The sequence below is a fragment of the Triticum aestivum genome, chromosome 3B, assembly GCF_018294505.1.
Source record: "Triticum aestivum cultivar Chinese Spring chromosome 3B, IWGSC CS RefSeq v2.1, whole genome shotgun sequence".
Classification (NCBI taxonomy): domain Eukaryota; kingdom Viridiplantae; phylum Streptophyta; class Magnoliopsida; order Poales; family Poaceae; genus Triticum; species Triticum aestivum.
The window spans coordinates 669,381,352-669,402,957 of NC_057801.1; positions in this window are offsets into that span (position 1 = coordinate 669,381,352).

Here is a 21,606-nt window from a genome sequence, read left to right on the forward strand (position 1 = left end):
ACATATTGTGCTAAGAGATCATCTTTTGTCTTATCTTAAATAAGAGAAGACAAGCTTTTTCTTATGATTTCTCTCTCCTCCACCTCATCATTTATCCTACGTGGCATTGCTAAGATAGAACCATTGTACATGCCCTGATATGGACAGACATCCATCCTATTCTCGCTATCGAGCGCCGCAAATCGCCTGACCATCGCGATGTCGCTGGCGAACATTATCTACTAGCTGGGTGGTACTAGGATTCCAAATGAGTGTGCGCAAGACAGATCCCCACACAGACAGACATCATCATATAATTATGCTTCTACTAGATCTCACGCCACATGGCAGCCGGTTATTTTGGTGACACGCTAGTATACGATGACACGCCAGTTGAGCTGTGGCGTCGTGGGTCTAGCTGGGGAGGAGAGAAGGTATCCCCTTTGTACTACGACGCATGTGGATTCTGCAGCCTGTCGATCGTGCTGGGCGGCCGCCGCGGCCAGCGATTCCGCACTGAGCTTGTGGATATGGCGCTGGCACTGCCCGCGTCGCGACCAGCCCGGCGGCCGGCGCCCTCCCTTTTTCCGGGGCTCGGCCACCGTCGTTTCATTCGCGCCGCTCCCACGTCCATGGAACGTGTCCCGTCTAGGTGGACAAGCTGCGCCGTGCTCTAATGTACTGTTTGGATAGTGCGGGTCAGAGCAATCAAACTCAAAAGGACGCGCGCTTTGTCTGGGTCGGCCGAGCAAACAGCTGTGTTCACCTTTTCATTTGGTTCGGCGCAAGCACCCAACATTAGTCCGACACATTTTTTTGCGCGTTGACCTAGAAAAAACCGCACAAACAATTCCAAACTAACATATTTAAACATTAAAACGCCGGTTGAACGTTTTAGGACCGAGAGTACATCGACCAGGGGAGGGGGGGGGGGGGTGAATGGGAGATTCAAAATTTCTTTCGAAAGTTTTGAAACCGGTCCCAATCATAGCAGCGGAATAAAGTAAAAGAGGAAATAAACTGAATCAATCTTCTTCTTCTGAAGCATATTTCCCGATGAAAGAAGTGATACCAGTAAGTGCTTGCGAAATCACAGGTTTAACTACGAAGAGAGTAATGCAACTTGCAAACAGACACAGTAGGATGAGGCAGAACATGATGCGGGAGGTGAGAGATATGCACGAAGGTTATCCGAGGTAAAATGATGATGTCTAAACGGAGTGATGAAAATGCTGGAAAGAGATACGAAGAATAACTTATGTGAATGACAACAGAAGCATATGAGTAAGAAAAACACAGTAAATGATAATGATCAGATAACTATTGACACAGAGCACGAAAGTAAACTGCTGAAGGAAATGCAGTAAAGTAGAATGAACCAGAGGTGCTCGATGACGACAATGAGATTTGGTAGACCGGTTCACCCTTCTGCCAAAGGGCTACGTCTGGTTTGAGGGCATGTGTCTTAACACGGAAAATAAACTCTCTTCACCTTATTCTCCTTCAACTCGAAGCTGATCAGACTTCAGTAGAATTCACTCGTGGTAGATCCTTGTCGGTGATCTCCAACCCTTCGGTCGACCTTCGCGAACCACAATCACTCTTGGTTGCTGAAGATCTAGCTCGGTGAAGACAACAATTCTTCAACACTCGAGCCGAGACCTATCCGTCTAGAGAGTTCGCAGCTCTCAAGAGTAACAAGTACAAGAACTCTAACTCAGAACTACTGTGATGCTAAACCACGGTCTAAGTTTGGGCTCTTGATTTTTCTCTCGATGTATCTTAAACTCAGATTACTCGAAGAGGGGTTGCTCAAATCAATCTTCTGAGAAATCTCAAGCGGAGCAGCCAACGAACAACGTTGGAGCGGGGTGGCTATTTATAGCCGCAGCCTTCCCTGGAGGGAAATGACCAAATTGGACATCGATAGCAGCCAATGGCCGAATGACACGAGTCCAACGGTCAGATTTGAGCACAACAGTAACATTACTTGTGGAGCAAGTAATGCCAACTCCTCGGTCTGAGATAAATCTCTCGCATCGAAGAAGATCACAGTCTCTTCCTGGCAAGTATTTGCTCGGAACACAAAGAGATTTCTCTGGCAACTTTCATAGGTTTTGATTAAGCATCACTGCGGATCTAACCTTTGAGAACCTATACCATCTAAATTGTACGGAGGTCACTACAAAAAAAAGACACATCCGTGACATTTTGGGCCGAACGAATTTTTTTCTTGTCATACTTATGACACTTCTATGACGATAATTGTGACAAAATCCGGTATCATCATAGATGTAGTGGGCTCCTACTTCTATGACAAAAAATCATGACAGAAAATGGATTTTTTGTCCTGGGCAGGCCGGAGACGCAGCTGCATGACATTCTTTGGGCCGTCCATGACGGAAAAACCGTGGTAGAAGCGAGGGCGAGGAAAATATCAGGGTGTTCCCGGTTACGGTGGGTGGTTGGGGCCGAGCGTGGGTGCGAGGCGTTGGGCTCTAACTGAACCCGAGCGAGGTGTTCGCCTACTGAACCCGAGTGATTGCACTGCAGGCTACGCGTTACTGAACCCGAGCGATCGATCGATGGCTGTTAACTAAACCCGATCGAGTGATTCCTTCGCTACTGCTGCTAACTGAAGCCGATCGATGCTGCCTCTGGATGAATAGTGAGCGTTGTTGGGGGGTTTGGATGAATAGTTCCCGGTGGGGGTTGGATGAACAGGACCCCGTGGTGTTGCCGCTGGATGAACAGAACCACGATCGATCGAGCCGGTTGGGCGTGGATGAACAGGACCACATGGAGGGCTGGATGAACAGGACCCCATGAAGGGAAGGTTGAGCAGTAGCCGGTGGAGGGCTGGTTGAACAATAGCCCGTGGAGGGGTGGTTGAACAGGACCTCATGACGAGGGCTGGTTGAACAGTAGCCGGTGGAGTAGCGCGCAGTGGAGGCTGGATAAACAGGAGCACGAGGATGAACAGTCGCAGGTGGAGGCTGGAGGAGGTCGACGGTGGATGAACAATAGCCCGTGGAGGCTGGAGGAGGTCGACGATGGAGATGAACATTATCCCGTGGAGTCCCGTTTTGCGGTACGCCACACCCCTCCCGATGAACACGACCCCTGTTTCAACCGTAGCGCTCCAACACAAGTCCGTTTCCTCCGTTTTGCGGTACGCCACAACCCTCCCGATCAACAGGGCCCCGTTTCGACCGTAGGAGGTCCAACAGAAGTCCGTTTCCTCTACTTCGCGGTATGACAGACCCCTCCCGATGAACAGGATCCTGTTTCAAATGTGGCCGGTCGAACACAAGGCCATTTCCTCCGTTCTGCGGTACACTAGGCCTCGTTTCCATTAGCTGTTCCGTCCAAGCCGGTTGGCTCCCACTCGTTCTGTTGCCTCCCGATGAACACGATGCATTCCGTTGCCTCCCAATGAACAGACGACACGCAATTTCTCCATTCTGACCCAGCAATGTACACGAGCCCTGGCAGTACGTATGCGCGAGTAGGCGTTTGAGACCCGCCCGTATGTACATACGTGGACGTATTTTCTTTCTTGCACCTTGGCCGTTGTACATAAGTGTACATGCTACGTGCACGCCTATACTACGACACATGCGCGCCTCTACATCGACCAGTATGTATGTACACGTTCGCGACCAGAATAACAACGCTGCGTACGCTTCAACCAGGTGGGTCTCGACTGTCAGACACTTCCTTGCGTGCGAAGGTGTAGCTGGTGGGTCCCAGCAGTTAGGGGGCGAATCATTTTTTTGTCCGTAATATGGACGCACTTCCTTGCGTGCAAAATGTAGTTGGTAGGTCCCAGTAGTCAGGGGAAACGTTTTTTTCGTGAAATACGGTGGCCCGTCCGGTGGGTCCCTGCTGTCAGGTGGAGGAATTATTATTTTCCGCGTAATAAGGAGACACTTCCTTGCTACGGCCGTGGACCCAGCTGTCAGCCTCTCCACGTACAATGCTCTTCCGATAGAAGTCGTTCCTTGACCACGTTGACCACGCCGCGCCGAGAGCACCAGGGCGATGGACGCTGCGAGGCCTAGGAAGGGGACGATGCGGAGCCGGGGAAGACGCGGCAGTGGATGCCCATACGGAGAGGAGAACGAGGGTTCACTGGTTCGGCTTTGATGTGAGGCTGTCGTTGCCATAGAATAACAGGGGGTGTGGGTGAGTGGAGGGATGGCCTGGCCAGTGTTGGGAGTAGTAGGGGCGGTGAGGCCTCCGCGGCAGCACAGCCGACCACGGGAGGCAGGAGCAGGCGACACGACGGGTGCTGCTTTGGGCGGCTGGAGCAAGAAGACCAGAGATTGAAGAAGCACTATGGCCGTTGGATGGACATCGTACGGTCACTGGAGCTAGAATCGTTCATATTGACTAAGTTGACAAAGCCCTCCGTCCCCGTCAACTTAGTAGGCCCACAAGTCAACATCCCACTATGCTGGGTCCCAACTTTTAGGGGGAGTATTCATTTTTTTGTGCGTAATAAGGAGGCAATTCCTTGCGTGCGAAGATATAGCTGGTGGGTCCGACCTGTCAGCGGGGGGAACATTTTTTTTGCGAAATACAGAGGCCCTTCCGATGGGTCCTAGATGTCAGCTAGAGTAATCATTATTTTGCGGGTAATAAGGAGGCATTTCCTTGTGTGCGGCCATGGACCCAGCTGTCAGCCTCTTCACGTGCAGTCCACGTCCGATGGAAGTCATTCCTTGACCATGTTGACCATGCCGCGCCGAGAGCACCAGGGGGTGGACGACGGCAAGGCCTAGGAAGGGGATGACGCGGAGCCGGGGAAGACACGGCAGTGGATGCCCACGCGGAGAGGAGTACAAGGGTTCACTAGTTCGACTGCGGTATGAGGCTGCCGTCGCTGCAGGGCCTAACTAGCAGTGGGAGTAGTAGGGGGCGGTGAGGCCTCAACGGCAGCACAGCCGGCCACTAGAGGCAGGAGCAGGCGGTCTCGCCGGTGCTGGTTCGGGCGGCTGGTGTAAGAAGAGCAGCGATTGAAGAAGCAGCAAGACCGTTCGATTCAAATTCAATGGTTACTGCTGCTAGAATCGTTTGTTGACTAAGTTGACAAGCCTTGCATACGTGTCAACTTAGTAGGCCCACAGGTCAGCCTCCTAATCGGTGCGCCCCAGATGTCAGTGGCAGGAATCATTTTTTTCGCGTAATAAGGAGGCAACTGATTGCGTGCGGCCAGGCCAGCGGAGGGAGTAGGGTGGGCCGGTGAAGCCTACGCGGCATTGATGTCTACTACGCATCCTTCTTCTTGTAGACGTTGTTGGGCCTCCAAGTGCAGAGGTTTGTAGGACAGTAGCAAATTTCCCTCAAGTGGATGACCTAAGGTTTATCAATCTGTGGGATGCGTAGGATGAAGATGGTCTCTCTCAAGCAACCCTGCAACCAAATAACAAAGAGTCTCTTGTGTCCCCAACACACCCAATACAATGGTAAATTGTATAGGTGCACTAGTTCGGCGAAGAGATGGTGATACAAGTGCAATATGGATGGTACATATGAGTATTTGTAATCTGAAAATATAAAAACAGCAAGGTAACAAGTGGTAAAAGTGAGCGTAAACGGTATTGCAATGCTAGGAAACAAGGCCTAAGGTTCATACTTTCACTAGTGCAAGTTCTCTCAACAATAATAACATAATTGGATCATATAACTATCCCTCAACATGCAACAAAGAGTCACTCCAAAGTTACTAATAGCGGAGAACAAACAAAGAGATTATTGTAGGGTATGAAACCACCTCAAAGTTATCCTTTCTGATCGATCTATTCAAGAGTCCGTAGTAAAATAACATGAACCTATTATTTCCGTTTGATCTATCATAGAGTTCGTACTAGAATAACACCTTAAGACACAAATCAACCAAAACCCTAATGTCGCCTAGTTACTCCAATGTCACCTCAAGTATCCGTGGGCATGATTATACGATATGCATCACACAATCTCAGATCCATTTATTCAACCAACACAAAGTACTTCAAAGAGTGCCCCAAAGTTTCTACCGGAGAGTCAAGACGAAAATGTGTGCCAACCCCTATGCACAGATTCTCAAGGTCACGGAACCTGCAAGTTGATCACCAAAACATACATCAAGTAGATCAATAGAATACCCCATTGTCACCACGGGTATCCCACGCAAGACATACATCAAGTGTTCTCAAATCCTTAAAGACTCAATCCGATAAGATAACTTCAATGGGAAAACTCAATCCATTACAAGAGAGTAGAGGGGGAGAAACATCATAAGATCCAACTATAATAGCAAAGCTCGTGATACATCAAGATCGTACCACCTCAAGAACACGAGAGAGAGAGAGAAAGAGAGAGAGATCAAACACATAGCTACTGGTACATACCCTCAGCCCCGAGGGTGAACTACTCCCTACTCGTCATGGAGAGCGCCAGGATGATGAACATGGTCACCAGTGAGGGATCCCCCCCTCCGGCAGGGTGCCGGAACAGGGTCCCAATTGGTTTTTGGTGGATACAGAGGCTTGCGGCGGCGGAACTCTCGATCTCTTGTGCTCCCCGATGTTTTTAGGGTATATGGACATATATAGGTGAAAGAAGTCGGTCAGGGGAGCCACGAGGAGCCCACGAGGGCGGGGGGTGCGCCCAGGGGGGTAGGGCGCGCCTCCTTGCCTCGTGGCTTCCTCGTTGCTTCCCTTACGTGCACTCCAAGTCTCCTGGATTGCTTCCGTTCCAAAAATAACTTTCCCGAAAGTTTCATTCCGTTTGGACTCCATTTGATATTCCTTTTCTTCGAAACACTGAAATAGGCAAGAAAACAACAATTTGGGCTGGGCCTCCGGTTAATAGGGTAGTCCCAAGAATAATATAGAAGTGCTTAATAAAGCCCATAAACATCTAAAACAGATAATATAATAGCATGAATACTTCATAAATTATAGATACGTTGGAGACGTATCAGCATCCCCAAGCTTAATTCCTACTTGTCCTCGAGTAGGTAAATGATAAAAGAAAGAATTTATGAAGTGTGAATGCTAGAAGGTGCACAAGTTTGATCAATGATAATTTCAGTCACCTTTTCTAGCATCATTATATGTCATAATAGTAGCTCATCTCATAAAACTTTTCATGATCAAGTAACAAGCTATTCACATGTTAAAGCATAGACCAAAGACTTTCTTGAAAACTAGCAAACTATGTTCTCAGTCATCAAACAATTGCAATTCATCTTATTTTCAGGAAGGGTCTGTGTAAGAGCTTTGATTTAGCAAATCCCACATACTCAACTATCATATAGTCTTCCATGATTGCTACCACTCAAAGCATATTTTTAGAACAAATAGCATCGATCGAACACAAAGAAAGATAGGGGCTTAATGTTTCGCCTCCCAACTTACTTATCATATAGATAATTGTCAACAATAATAATTCATGATCAAATATATTTGAATGGCCATATATGCTTAGATCTTTCCCCATCACATGATGCTTGCCAACTAAAGAGTAGGTTGGAATGAGAAGGAATACTACTGACTCTTGCATAAAATTAAAAGATAGGCCCTTCGCAGAGGGAAGCAGGGATTTGCAGAGGTGCCAAAGCTCGATTTTGAAATAGAGATAAATAATTTTGAGAGGTATGCTTTCATTGTCAACATAATGATAACCCACAAGTATAGGGGATCGCAACAGCTTTCGAGGGTAGAGTATTCAACCCAAATTTATTGATTCGACACAAGGGGAGCCAAAGAATATTCTTGAGTATTACCAGTTGAGTTGTCAATTCAACCACACCTGGATAACTTAGTATCTGCAACAAAGTATTTAGTAGCAAAAGTGGTATGATAGTAATGGTAACAGTAGCAACAATAAAGATAAATGTTTTGGGGTTTTTGTAGTAGTTGTAACAGTAGCAACGGAAAAGCAAATAAGCGAAGAACAATATATGAAAAGCTCGTAGGCAATGGATCAGTGATGGATAATTATGCCGGATGCAATTCCTCATGCAATAGTTATAACATAGGGTGATATAGAACTAGCTCCAGTTCATCAATGTAATGTAGGCATGTATTCCGTAAATAGTCACACATGCTTATGGAAAAGAACTTGCATGACATCTTTTGTCCTACCCTCCCTTGGCAGCGGGGTCCTAGTGGAAACTAAGGGATATTAAGGCCTCCTTTTAATAGAGAACCGGACCAAAGCATTAACACATAGTGAATACATGAACTCCTCAAACTACAGTCATCATCAAGAAGTGTCCCGATTATTGTCACTTCAGGGTTGTCGGATCATAACACATAATAGGTGACTATAGACTTGCAAGATAGGATCAAGAACACACATATATTCATGAAAACATAATAGGTTCAGATCTGAAATCATGGCACTCGGGCCCTAGTGACAAGCATTAAGCATAGCAAAGTCATAGCAACATCAATCTCAGAACATAGTGGATACTAGGGATCAAACCCTAACAAAACTAACTTGATTACATGGTAAATCTCATCCAACCCATCACCGTCCAGCAAGCCTACGATGGAATTACTCACGCACGGCGGTGAGCATCATGAAATTGGTGATGGAGGATGGTTGATGATGACGACAACGACGAATCCCCCTCTCCGGAGCCCCGAACGGACTCTAGATCAGCCCTCCCTAGAGTTTAGGGCTTGGCGGCGGCTCCGTATCGTAAAATGCGATGAAACTTTCTCTCTGATTTTTTTCTCCACGAGACGGTATATATGGAGTTGGAGTTGAGGTCGGAGGAGGTTCGGGAGGCCCACGAGATAGGGGGCGCACCCTTGGGGGGGCGCCCCCCTGTCTCGTGGACAGGCCTTGGCCCCCCTGGCCCTGATTCTTTCGCCAAAAATTCTTATTAATTCTGAAAAGTCCCTCCGTGGATTTGCAGGTCATTCCGAGAACTTCTCTTTTCTACACATAAAACAACATCATGGTAGTTCTGCTGAAAACAGCGTCAGTCCGGGTTAGTTTCATTCAAATCATGCAAGTTAGAGTCCAAAACAAGGGCAAAAGTGTTTGGAAAAGTAGATACGTTGGAGACGTATCAACTCCCCCAAGCTTAAACCTTTGCTTGTCCTCAAGCAATTCAGTTGATAAACTGAAAGTGAAAAAGAAAAACTTTTACAAACTCTGTTTGCTCTTGTTGTTGTAAACAGGAAAAGCCAGCATTCAAGTTTCAGCAAATATTACGAACTAACCATACTCACAATAACACAAAGGTCTCACAATTACTCATATCAATACCATAATCAGCTAGCGAGCCATAATAATAAAACTCGGATGACAACACTTTCTCAAAATAATCATAACATGATATAACAAAATGGTATCTTGCTGGCCCTTTCTGCGACCGCAGAACATAAATGCAGAGCACCTTTAAAGATCAAGGACTGACTAAACATTGTAATTCATGGTAAAAGAGATCCAGTCAAGCCATACCCAATATAAACCAATAATAATGAATGCAAATGACAGTGTGCTCTCCAGCGGGTGCTTTTAATAAGAAGGGTGATGACTCAACATAAAAGTAAATAGATAGGCCCTTCGCAGAGGGGAGCAGGGATTTGTAGAGGTGCCAGAGCTCGATTTTAAAATAGAGATTGAATAACATTTTGAGCGGCATACTTTTGCTGTCAACGCAACACCTATGAGATGGCTATATCTTCCACACTAAATGCATTATAGACAGTTCCCAAACAGAATGGTAAAGGTTTATACTCCCCCAACCACCAACAAGCATCAATCCATGGCTTGCTCGAAACAACGAGTGCCTCCAACATACAACAGCCCTGGGGGAGTTTTGTTTAATTATTTTGATTTGCTTTGATCTTTTTGGATCATGGGACTGGGCATCCCGGTTACCGGCCCTTTCTCATGAATGAGGAGCGGAGTCCACTCCTCTGAGAATAACCGACCTAGCATGGAAGATATAGGCAGCCCTAGTTGTTACATGAGATGCTCGAGCATACAAAACAGAATTTCATTTGAAGGTTTGGAGTTTGGCACATACAAATTTACTTGGAACGGCAGGTAGATACCGCATATAGGAAGGTACAGTGGACTCATATGGAACAACTTTGGGGTTTAAGGGGTTTGGATGCACAAGCAGTATTCCAGCTTAGTACAGGTGAAGGCTAGCAAAAGACTGGGAAGCGACCAACTAAGAGAGCGACAACAGTCGTAAGCATGCATTAAAATTAATTCACACCAAGTACAAGCATGAGTAGTATATACTCCACCATGAACATAAATATCGTGAAGGCTGCGTTGATTTGATTCAACTACATGCATGAACATGTGCCAAGTCGAGTCACTCAATTCATTTAAAGGAGGATACCATCCCATCATACCACATCATAATCATTCTAATAGTATGTTGGCATGCAAGGTAAACCATTATAACTCATAGCTAATCAAGCATGGCACAAGTAACTATAATCTCTAAATGTCATTGCAAATATGTTTACTTCATAATAGCTAACTCAGGAACGATGAATCATCATATTTACAAAAACAAGAGAGGTCGAGTTCATACCAGCTTTTCTCATCCCAATAAGTCCATCATATATCATCATTATTGCCTTTTACTCACACGATCGAACGAAGTGTATAATAATAAGAGTGTACGTGCATTGGACTAAGCTGGAATCTGCAAGCATTCAACTCAAGAGAGAAGACAAGTAATATGGGCTCTAATTAAATAAACAAACATGCATATGAGAGCCACTAAGCATTTTTAATAAGGTCTTCTCGACCCCCAAAGGAAAGAAAAGAAAATAAAACTATTTACACGGGAAAGCTCCCAACAAGTAAAAGAAGAACTAGAAATCTTTTTAGGTTTTCATTTTAATTTCTACTACAAGCAAGGAAATTAAACTAACTATTTTTTTTTGTTTTTCTTAAGGTTTATCAAACACACAAGAAGAAGACTAGAAAAGGGAATTTAAACTAGCATAGATAATACAATGAAAGAGTATGAGCACCGACGACTAGTGTGTGAACATGAATGTAAAGTCGGTGAGAAATACGTACTCCCCCAAGCTTAGGCTTTTGGCCTAAGTTGGTTTAATACCAAGGACCACCGCTACTCTCTCCGGTGTAATGAGAGGTGTAATCAGGATACCACTGGTTGGTCATCTCCGGATCCCACTGGACAGATGATGCACGATAGGGGTCCAGCTCAGGTTCTGGTTCAGGTTCTGGAGTAAAAGCTTGAGCTCGATGATTGTTTACCGCCTCCGGTGTGACAAGAAATTTTTCTGCAAGCAAATCAAACAACAGAGGTGCAGGCAAGATAATAATCTCAAAGTGTTTCTTATTGAATCTAAGTTTATACAAGAGCATCCTATCTTCATTATCAACAATAAACTTATGCGCTACCATGCTCTTGTAATCTAAAATGTGAGGAGGCAGTTTTGTCTCCTTTTCCTCGTGGTGCCTAATGGGTATCTGAAAATGTCTAGCAAGACGTGCAGCATAGATACCTCCAAATATGGGACCTTTTGTACGATTAAGGGCTAGCCGTTTAGCAACGACGACACCCATATTAAAACTATTGTCTCCCAGCAAAGCATGTTGAAGCATGATAATATCAGAAACACTCAAGTTTCCACTATTCCCACGACCAATCAAGCATCTACTAGCAAATATGGTAAAGTAGCGTAAAACAGGAAAGTGTATGCTAGAGACTTTTGCTTTGGAACCCTTCTTTGGCTCTTCTACAACAATAATATTAACAAAGCCAGCCACATCTTCACGACGGGGTTCCTCTAGTTCTCCCTCATAAGGTATCCTACATACCGTGCAAAAATGACGTAAAGACATTTCTTTGAACTCGTCATATAAATAAAATGATACTTCAGGCGGTGACTTCTTAGGATAAAAATAAAAGTTTTGCATAAAAGTATTGGTGAGTAAGAGATACTGATTGATTCGGTCATTGATGAAACCGGTGAGGCCTGCAGTCTCGATTAAAGAATAAAAGTCTTCATAAATTCCAGCCTCTCAAGAAATCATCACATGGCCATTCACACGGTCGTACTTTCTCTAAGCGAGGAAGATAATACTTGGGTTTTTCCTTCTCTTTGTCTTGTTTTTCTTTAGAGCTTTGGCTAGAAGAGCCTTTAAAGAACCTCCTTAACATATTTGAAAAATTCTGAAATTTTAGTAACTTCAAAATAAAAGTGCATAAAACTAAACAAGATTGATAGCAACTACTCATACAAAGTGCCTAGAGCCTATATCATGCATTAGAATTACTTGGAACCTCAAAAATTTAACATGCAAGCTCAAGAACAGGGTCACCAAGACAGCAAGCATTTGCAATGAATAAAGCACTAGAACAAAAACTAATTGGATCAATCGAGGAGTCACATACCAAGCAACAATCTCCCAAAGCAGTTTTGTGAATGGAGCTTTGAGCCAAGAGATCGAAAATTGCAGCAAAACGAGCTAGAACTCGTGCTTCAGCTGGATGGGGATTTTTTGGGTAGAAGATGGAGTGTATGGGTGCTGGCATAAGTGGAGGGGAGCCACCAGGGGCCCACGAGACAGGGGCGCGCCCTACAGGGGGGGCGCCCTCCTCTCTCGTGCCTGGTGCTTGGCCCTCCTGCAGTGTTTTCAGTGCCTAAAATCCTCAAATAATCCAGAAAAAATCATACTAAATTTGCAGGGCATTTGGAGCACTTTTATTTTCAGACTATTTTTTTATTGCATGGATAAATCAGAAAACAGTCATATAATATTATTTTTGATTTATTTAATCTAAATAACAGAAAGTAAAAAGAGGGTACAGAGGGTTGTGCCTTCTACTTTCGTCCATCTCGTGATCATCAAAATGAATCCACTAACAAGGTTGATCAAGTCTTGTTAACAAACTCACTCTGAATAACACGGAACCGGAGAAATTTCGAATAACACTAAGTTACCTCAACGGGGATATGAAAATCCCCAACAATAAGAATGTCACACTTTTTCTTGACAGTAGGGAGAGGAAACTCAAAACCTCCAAAAATGATAGTTAGAACTTTTTCAATAGAATTGATGCCATGAACTTGAGATTGTTTCCTCGGAAAGTGTACCGTATGCTCATTACCATTAACATGAAAAGTGATATTGCCTTTGTTGCAATCAATAACAGCCCCTGCAGTATTAAGAAAAGGTCTACCAAGGATAATGGACATACTATCGTCCTCGGGAATATCAAGAATAATAAAGTCCGTTAAGATAGTGACATTTGCCACCACAACATGCACATGCTCACAAATACCGACATGTATAGCAGTTGATTTATCAGCCATTTGCAAAGATATTTCAGTAGGTGTCAACTTATTCAATTCAAGTCTACGATATAAAGAGAGAGACATAACACTAACACCGGCTCCAAGATCACATAAAGCAGTTCTAACATAATTTGTTTTAATGGAGCATGGTATAGTTGGAACACCTGGATCTCCAAGTTTCTTTGGTATTCCACCCTTAAAAGTGTAATTAGCAAGCATGGTGGAAATTTCAGCTTCCGGTATCTTTCTTTTATTTGTGATGATATCCTTCATATATTTAGCATAAGGATTTGCTTTAAGCATATCAGTTAAGCGCATACGTAAGAAAATAGGTCTAATCATTTCAGCAAAACGCTCAAAATCCTCATCATCCTTTGACTTGGATGGTTTAGGAGGAGAGGGCATGGGTTTCTGAACCCATGGTTCTTTTTCTTTACCGTGCTTCCCAGCAACAAAATCTCTCTTATCATAACGTTGATTCTTTGATTGTGGGTTATCAAGATCAACAGCAGGTTCAATCTCTACATCATTGCATTTGCTAGGTTGAGCATCAACATGAACATTATCATTAACATTATCACTAGGTTCATGTTCATCACCTGATTGCGTTTCAGCATCAGAAATAGAAATATCATTGGGATTCTCAGGTGTTTCTGCAATAGGTTCACTAGAAGTTTGCAAAGTCCTATCGTTCTTCTTTTTCTTCTTCTTCTTAGAAGAACTAGGAACATCTAGATTATTATTCTGAGTATCTTGTTCAATTCTTTTAGGGTGGCCTTTAGGATACAAAGGTTCCTGAGTCGTTCTACCAGTTCTAGTAGCCACTCTAACAGCAAAGTCATTTTTATTATTTAATTCATCAAGCAAATCATTTTGAGCCTTGAGCACCTGCTCAGCTTGAGTAGCAACCATAGAAGCATATTTGCTAACGCGGTGAAGTTCATCTTTAACTCTAGCCAGATTATCACCTACGCGTCCTATCTCGAAAGCACTATTCTTTAAGTCTCTACCAACCTAAGCATCAAAACTTTCTTGTCTAGCCATAAAGTCATCAAATTCATCTAAGCACGGGCTATTGAAATTTAGTAGAGGGTATTTCAACTTTGTCATATCTATAGAGAGAATTTACCTTTACTACCTGTGTCGGGTTATCAAGACAATGTGGTTCTTTAGGCGGTAAATTAAGACCATGTATTTCTTCAATAGGTGGTAAATTCTTGACTTCTTCAACTTTAATACCTTTTTCTTTCATTGATTTCTTTGCCTCTTGCATATCTTCAGGACTGAGGAATAAAACACCTCTCTTCTTCGGAGTGGGTTTAGGAATAGGCTCAGGAGTTGGCTCAATTGGTTAAGGAATTACTTCAGGAACTGGCTCAGGAAGAGTCCAATTATTTTCATTAGTCAACATATTATTCAATAATATTTCAGCTGCGTCGACTGTTCTTTCCCTGAAAACACAAGCAGCACAACTATCCAAGTGGTCCTTGGAAGCATCGGTTAGTCCATTATAAAAGATATCAAGTATTTCATTTTTCTTAAGATGATGATCAGGCAAAGCATAAAGCAACCGGAGAAGCCTCCCCCAATCTTGTGGGAGACTCTCTTCTTTGGTTTGCACAAAATTATATATTTCCCGCAAGGCAGCTTGTTTCTTATGAGCGGGGAAATATTTAGCAGAGAAGTAATAAATCATATCCTGGGAACTACGCACACAACCAGGAGCAAGAGAATTATACCAAGTCTTAGCATCACCCTTTAATGAGAACGGAAATATCTTAAGGATATATAAATAGCGAGACTTCTCATCATGAGTAAATAGGGTGGCTATGTCATTCAACTTGGTAAGATGTGCCACAGCAGTTTCAGATTCAAGGCCATAAAAAGGATCAGATTCAACTAAAGTAATAATATCAGGATCAACAGAGAATTCATAATCCTTATCAGTAACACAAATAGGTGAAGTAGCAAAAGCAGGATCGGGTTTCATTCTAGCATTAAGAGACTGCTGCTTCCATTTAGCTAATAATTTCTTAAGATCCTTTCTATCATTGCAAGCAAGAATAGCTTCGACAGCTTCTTTGTTCATAACATAACCCTTAGGAACAACAGGTAAAACATAATCATTGGGGGAACGTTCATCATCACTATCATCAATAGCATCTTCAATATTTTCATTCCCCCTAACTCTAGCAAGTTGTTCATCTAAAAATTCACCTAATGGCAAAGTAGTATCACGCACAGAAGTAGTTTCATCATAAGTATCATGCAAAGCAGAAGTGGCATCATCGATAACATGCGACATATCAGAATTCATAGCAGTAGCAGGTTTAGGTGTCGCAAGCCTACTAATAACGGAAGGAGAATCTAGTGCAGAGCTAGATGGCAGTTCCTTACCTCCCCTCGTAGTTGAGGGCAAAATCTTGGTCTTAGCGTCTTTCAAGTTCTTCATAGTGATCAACAGATATAAATCCCAAGTGACTCAGAGAATAGAGCTAAGCTCCCCGGCAATGGCGCCAAAAATTAGTCTTGATAACCCACAAGTATAGGGGATCGCAACAGCTTTCGAGGGTAGAGTATTCAACCCAAATTTATTGATTCGACACAAGGGGAGCCAAAGAATATTCTTGAGCATTAGTAGTTGAGTTGTCAATTCAACCACACCTGGATAACTTAGTATCTGCAGCAAAGTATTTAGTAGCAAAAGTGGTATGATAGTAATGGTAACAGTAGAAACAATAAAGATAAATGTTTTTGGGTTTTTGTAGTAGTTGTAACAGTAGCAACGGAAAAGTAAATAAGCGAAGAACAATATATGAAAAGCTCATAGGCAATGGATCAATGATGGATAATTATGCCGGATGCGATTCCTCATGCAATAGTTATAACATAGGGTGATATAGAACTAGCTCTAGTTCATCAATGTAATGTAGGCATGTATTCCGTAAATAGTCACACGTGCTTATGGAAAAGATCTTGCATGGCATCTTTTGTCCTACCCTCCCGTGGCAGCGGGGTCCTAGTGGAAACTAAGGGATATTAAGGCCACCTTTTAATAGAGAACCGGACCAAAGCATTAACACATAGTGAATACATGAACTCCTCAAACTACGGTCATCACCGAGAAGTGTCCCGATTATTGTCACTTCGGGGTTGTCGGATCATAACACATAATAGGTGACTATAGACTTGCAACATAGGATCAAGAACACACATATATTCGTGAAAACATAATAGGTTTAGATCTGAAATCATGGCACTCAGGCCCTAGTGACAAGCATTAAGCATAGCAAAGTCATAGCAACATCAATCTCAGAACATAGTGGATACTAGGGATCAAACCCTAACAAAACTAACTTGATTACATGGTAAATCTCATCCAACCCATCACCGTCCAGCAAGCCTACGATGGAATTACTCACGCACGGCGATGAGCATCATGAAATTGGTGATGGAGGATGGTTCATGATGACGACGGCGACGAATCCCCCTCTCCGGAGCCCCGAACGGACTCCAGATCAGCCCTCCCGAGAGAGATTAGGGCTTGGTGGCGGCTCCGTATCGTAAAACGCGATGAAACTTTCTCTCTGATTTTTTTCTCCATGAGACGATATATATGGAGTTGGAGTTAAGGTTGGAGGAGGTCCGGGGGGCCCACGACATAGGGGGGCGCGCCCTAGGGGGGGCGCCCCCTGTCTCGTGGACAGGCCTTGGGCCCCCTGGCCCTGATTCTTTCGCCAAAAAGTCTTATTAATTCTGAAAAGTCCCTCCGTGGATTTGTAGGTCATTCCGAGAACTTTTCTTTTCTACACATAAAACAACATCATGGTAGTTCTGCTGAAAACAACGTCAGTCCGGGTTAGTTTCATTCGAATCATGCAAGTTAGAGTCCAAAACAAGGGCAAAAGTGTTTGGAAAAGTAGATACGTTGGATACGTATCACATAACAACCAAGAGTTCCCAATATCTTCCATACTATATACATTATAGGCGGTTCCCAAACAGAATGGTAAAGTTTTTACTCCCCCTCCACCAACAATCATCAATCCATGGCTTGCCCAAAACAACGGGTGCCTCCAACTAACAACAATCCTGGGGGAGTTTTGTTTGCAATTATTTTGATTTGATTTTGATCTTTTGATCATGGGACTGGGCATCCCAGTTACCAGCCATTTTTCTCGTGAATGATGAGCAGAGTCCACTCATCGTGAGAATAACTCACCTAGCATAGAAGATACTGACAGCCCCTAGTCGCTACATGAGCGATTCGGGCATACAAAACAGATTATTTGAAGGTTTAGAGTTTGGCAGATGCAAATTTACTTGGAATGGCAGGTAAATACCGCAAATAGGTAGATATGGTGGACACTTATGGAAGAAACTTGGTTCAAGGAGTTTGGATGCACAAGCAGTATTCCCGCTTAGTACAGATATTTGGCTAGCAAAGGATTCTGAACAGCAAGCACCACATGTTGGAGGATCTATAACAATATAACATCTATACAAATATACTCAAGCATAACTCATTATGTTGTCTTCCTTGTACAATTTCAACTAATTTTCTCAGGTTTGAAAATAATTAATGGGGCTCACAATCATAGAAGATGTCTAAGATAGTACATTTATATGTGAAATCTCTCTTCCTTCAACATTCTTTCATGAATTGTTCAAGTGACCAATACAATGTTTGCTAACCTTCAATAAATTTACCACCTCTACTTCTTAGATGTGAAGTCATTACTCCCAAAGGGGTAAGCATATGAAACATATATAATTTCATATTTATGATATTCAAATCATTCAACCATTTACTCATAGGATATAAGTGAAGCACACGAGTAAATGACAAACTACTCCAAAAAGATATAAGTGAAGATCAATGGGTAGTTAAATAATTATGTAGCTATGTGGAGACTCTCTCTCAATTAAGAATTTCAGATCTTGGTATTTTATTCAAACAGCAAGCAAAACAAAACAAAACAAAATGACGCTCCAAACAAAACACATAACATGTGGTGAATAAAAATATAGCTCCAAGTAAAGTTACCGATGAACGAAGACGAAAGAGGGGATGCCATCCGGGGCATCCCCAAGCTTAGGCTCTTGGTTGTCCTTGAATATTACCTTGGGGTGCTGATACGTCCATTTTGCATCATGCTTTTATATCAATATTTATTGCATTATGGGCTGTTATTACACATTATATCTCAATACTTATGGGTATTCTCTCTTATTTTACAAGGTTTACCATGAAGAGGGGGAATGCCGGTAGCTGGAATTCTGGCTGGAAAAGGAGCAAACATTGGAAACCTATTCTGCACTGCTCCAAAAATCCTAAAACTCCACGAAACTTGTTTTCGGAATTAATAAGAGTTATTGAGCGGAAGAAACACCTCAGGGGGCCCACACCTTGGCCAGGAGAGTGGGGGGCGCGCCCACCCCTACTGGGCGCGCCCCCTTGTCTCCTGGGTCCCCTGGTGGCCCTCCGGTGTCCATCTTCTGCTATATGAAGGATTTTACCCTGGAAAAAATTCGTGGGCAAGCTTACGGGACGAAACTCCGCCGCCATGAGGCGGAACCTTGGCGGAACCAATCTAGGGCTCCAGCGGAGCTATTCTGCCGGGGACACTTCCCTCCGGGAGGAGGAAATCATCACCATCGTCATCACCAACGATCCTCCCATCGGGAGAGGGCCAATCTCCATCAACTTCTTCACCAGCACCATCTCCTCTCAAAACCCTAGTTCATCTCTTGTATCCAAACCACAAATTGGTACATGTGGGTTGCTAGTAGTGTTGATTACTCCTTGTAGTTGATGCTAATTGGTTTACTTGGTGGAAGATCATATGTTCAGATCCTTAATTCATATTCTTACTCCTCTAATTATGAACATGAATATGCTTTGTGAGTAGTTACGTTTGTTCCTGAGGACATGGGTGAAGTCTTTCTATTAGTAGTCATGTGAATTTGGTATTCGTTCGATATTTTGATGAGATGTATGTTGTCTTTCCTCTAGTGGTGTTATGTGAACGTCGACTACATGACACTTCACCATTATTTGGGCCTGGAGGAAGGCATTGGGAAGTAATAAGTAGATGATGGGTTGCTAGAGTGACAGAAGCTTAAACCCTAGTTTATGCGTTGCTTCGTTAGGGGCTAATTTGGATCCATATGTTTAATGTTGTGGTTAGGTTTACCTTAATACTTCTTTTGTAGTTGTGGATGCTTGCAATAGGGGTTAATCATAAGTGGGTTGCTTGTCCAAGTAAGGGCAGTACCCAAGCACCGGTCCACCCACATATCAAATTATCAAACTACCGAACGCGAATCATATGAGCGTGATGAAAACTAGCTTGACGATAATTCCCATGTGTCCTCGGGAGCTCCTTTCTCATTATAAGAAATTGTCCAGGCTTATCCTTTGCTACAAAAAGGATTGGGCCACCTTGCTGCACTATATTTACTTTCATTGCTTGTTACTCATTACAATTTATCTTATCACAAAACTATCTGTTACCTACAATTTCAGTGCTTGCAGAGAAAACCTTGCTGAAAACCGCTTATCATTTCCTTCTGCTCCTCGTTGGGTTTGACACTCTTACTTATCGAAAGGACTACGATAGATCCCCTACACTTGTGGGTCATCAAGACTCTTTTCTGGTGCCGTTGCCGGGGAGTGAAGCGCTTCTGGTGACTTGAACTTGGTAAGGAAACATTTATATAGTGTGCTGAAATGTTTAGGGTTTAGGGTTTAGGGTTAGGGTTTAGGGTTTAGGGTTTAGGGTTACTTGGCGCTATGGAAACTAATCCTTTGAGGGGCTTGTTCTGGGTATCTTCACCCTGACCAGAAGAGCAAAGAGTTTATCCTCAACCTACTGAACCTATTGAAAATATTTACTTTGAGATTCCTTCGGGTATGATAGAGAAACTTCTAGCTAATCCATTTGCAGGAGATGGAACATTGCATCCCGATTTACACCTTATCTTTGTGGATGAAGTTTGTGGATTATTTAAGCTTGCAGGTATTCCTGATGATATTGTCAAAAGGAAGGTCTTCCCTTTATCTTTGAAGGGACATGCATTGACATGGTATAGGCTATGTGATGATACGGGATCTTGGAATTATAAACGATTGAAGTTGGAATTTCACCAGAAGTTCTATCCTATGCATCTTGTTCATCGTGATCGTAATTACATATATAATTTCTGGCCTCGCGAAGGAGAAAGCATCGCTCAAGCTTGGGGGAGGCTTAAATCAATGTTATATTCATGCCCCAATCATGAGCTCTCCGGAGAAATGATTATTCAAAAATTTTATGCTCGGCTTTCTCTTAATGATCGCAACAACCTCGATACTTCCTGTGCTGGTTCTTATATGCTGAAGACTATTGAATTCAAATGGGACTTATTGGAAAGAATTAAACGCAACTCTGAAGATTGGGGTTCCGACGATGGTAAGGAGTCAGGTATGACACTTAAGTTTGATTGTGTTAAATCTTTTATGGATACCGATGCTTTTCGTGGATTTAGCGCTAAATACGGACTTGACTCTGAGATAGTAGCTTCTTTCTGTGAATCTTTTGCTACTCACGTTGATCTCCCTAAGGAGAAGTGGTTTAAATATAATCCTCCCGTTGAACTAAAAGTAGTTGCACCTATTACAGTCGAAGAAAAGACTGTCACCTATAGTGATCCTATTGTTCCTACTACTTATGTTGAGAAACCTCCTTTTCCTGTTAGGATAAAGGATCATGCTAAAACTTCGACTGTTGTTCGTAAGAGTAATACTAGGACTTATACACCTCCTGAGCAAATCAAAGTTGGACCTAGTATTGCTATGGTTAAAGATCTCTTGGATGATTATTTAGATGGGCATGTTATTTATTTCTGTGGTGAGACTGCTAATATTGTTAAACCAGATGCTAAGATTCATAGACCTGTTGTAGGCATGCCTGTTATTTCTGTTAAAATGGGAGATCACTGTTATCATGGATTATGTGATATGGGTGCTAGTGCTAGTGCAATACCCTATGACTTATATAAAGAAATTATGCACGACATTGCACCTGTTGAATTGGAAGGTATTGATGTTACTATCAAGCTTGCCAATAGAGATACTATTTCACCAGTTGGGATTGTTAGAGATGTTGAAGTCTTGTGTGGGAAGGTTAAATATCCCGCTGATTTTCTTGTTCTTAGTTCCCCACAAGATGACTTTTGTCCCATTATATTTGGTAGACCCTTCTTGAACACTGTTAATGCTAAGATTGACTGTGAAAAGGATATTGTTGAAATTGGCTTGGGGGATATGAAACAT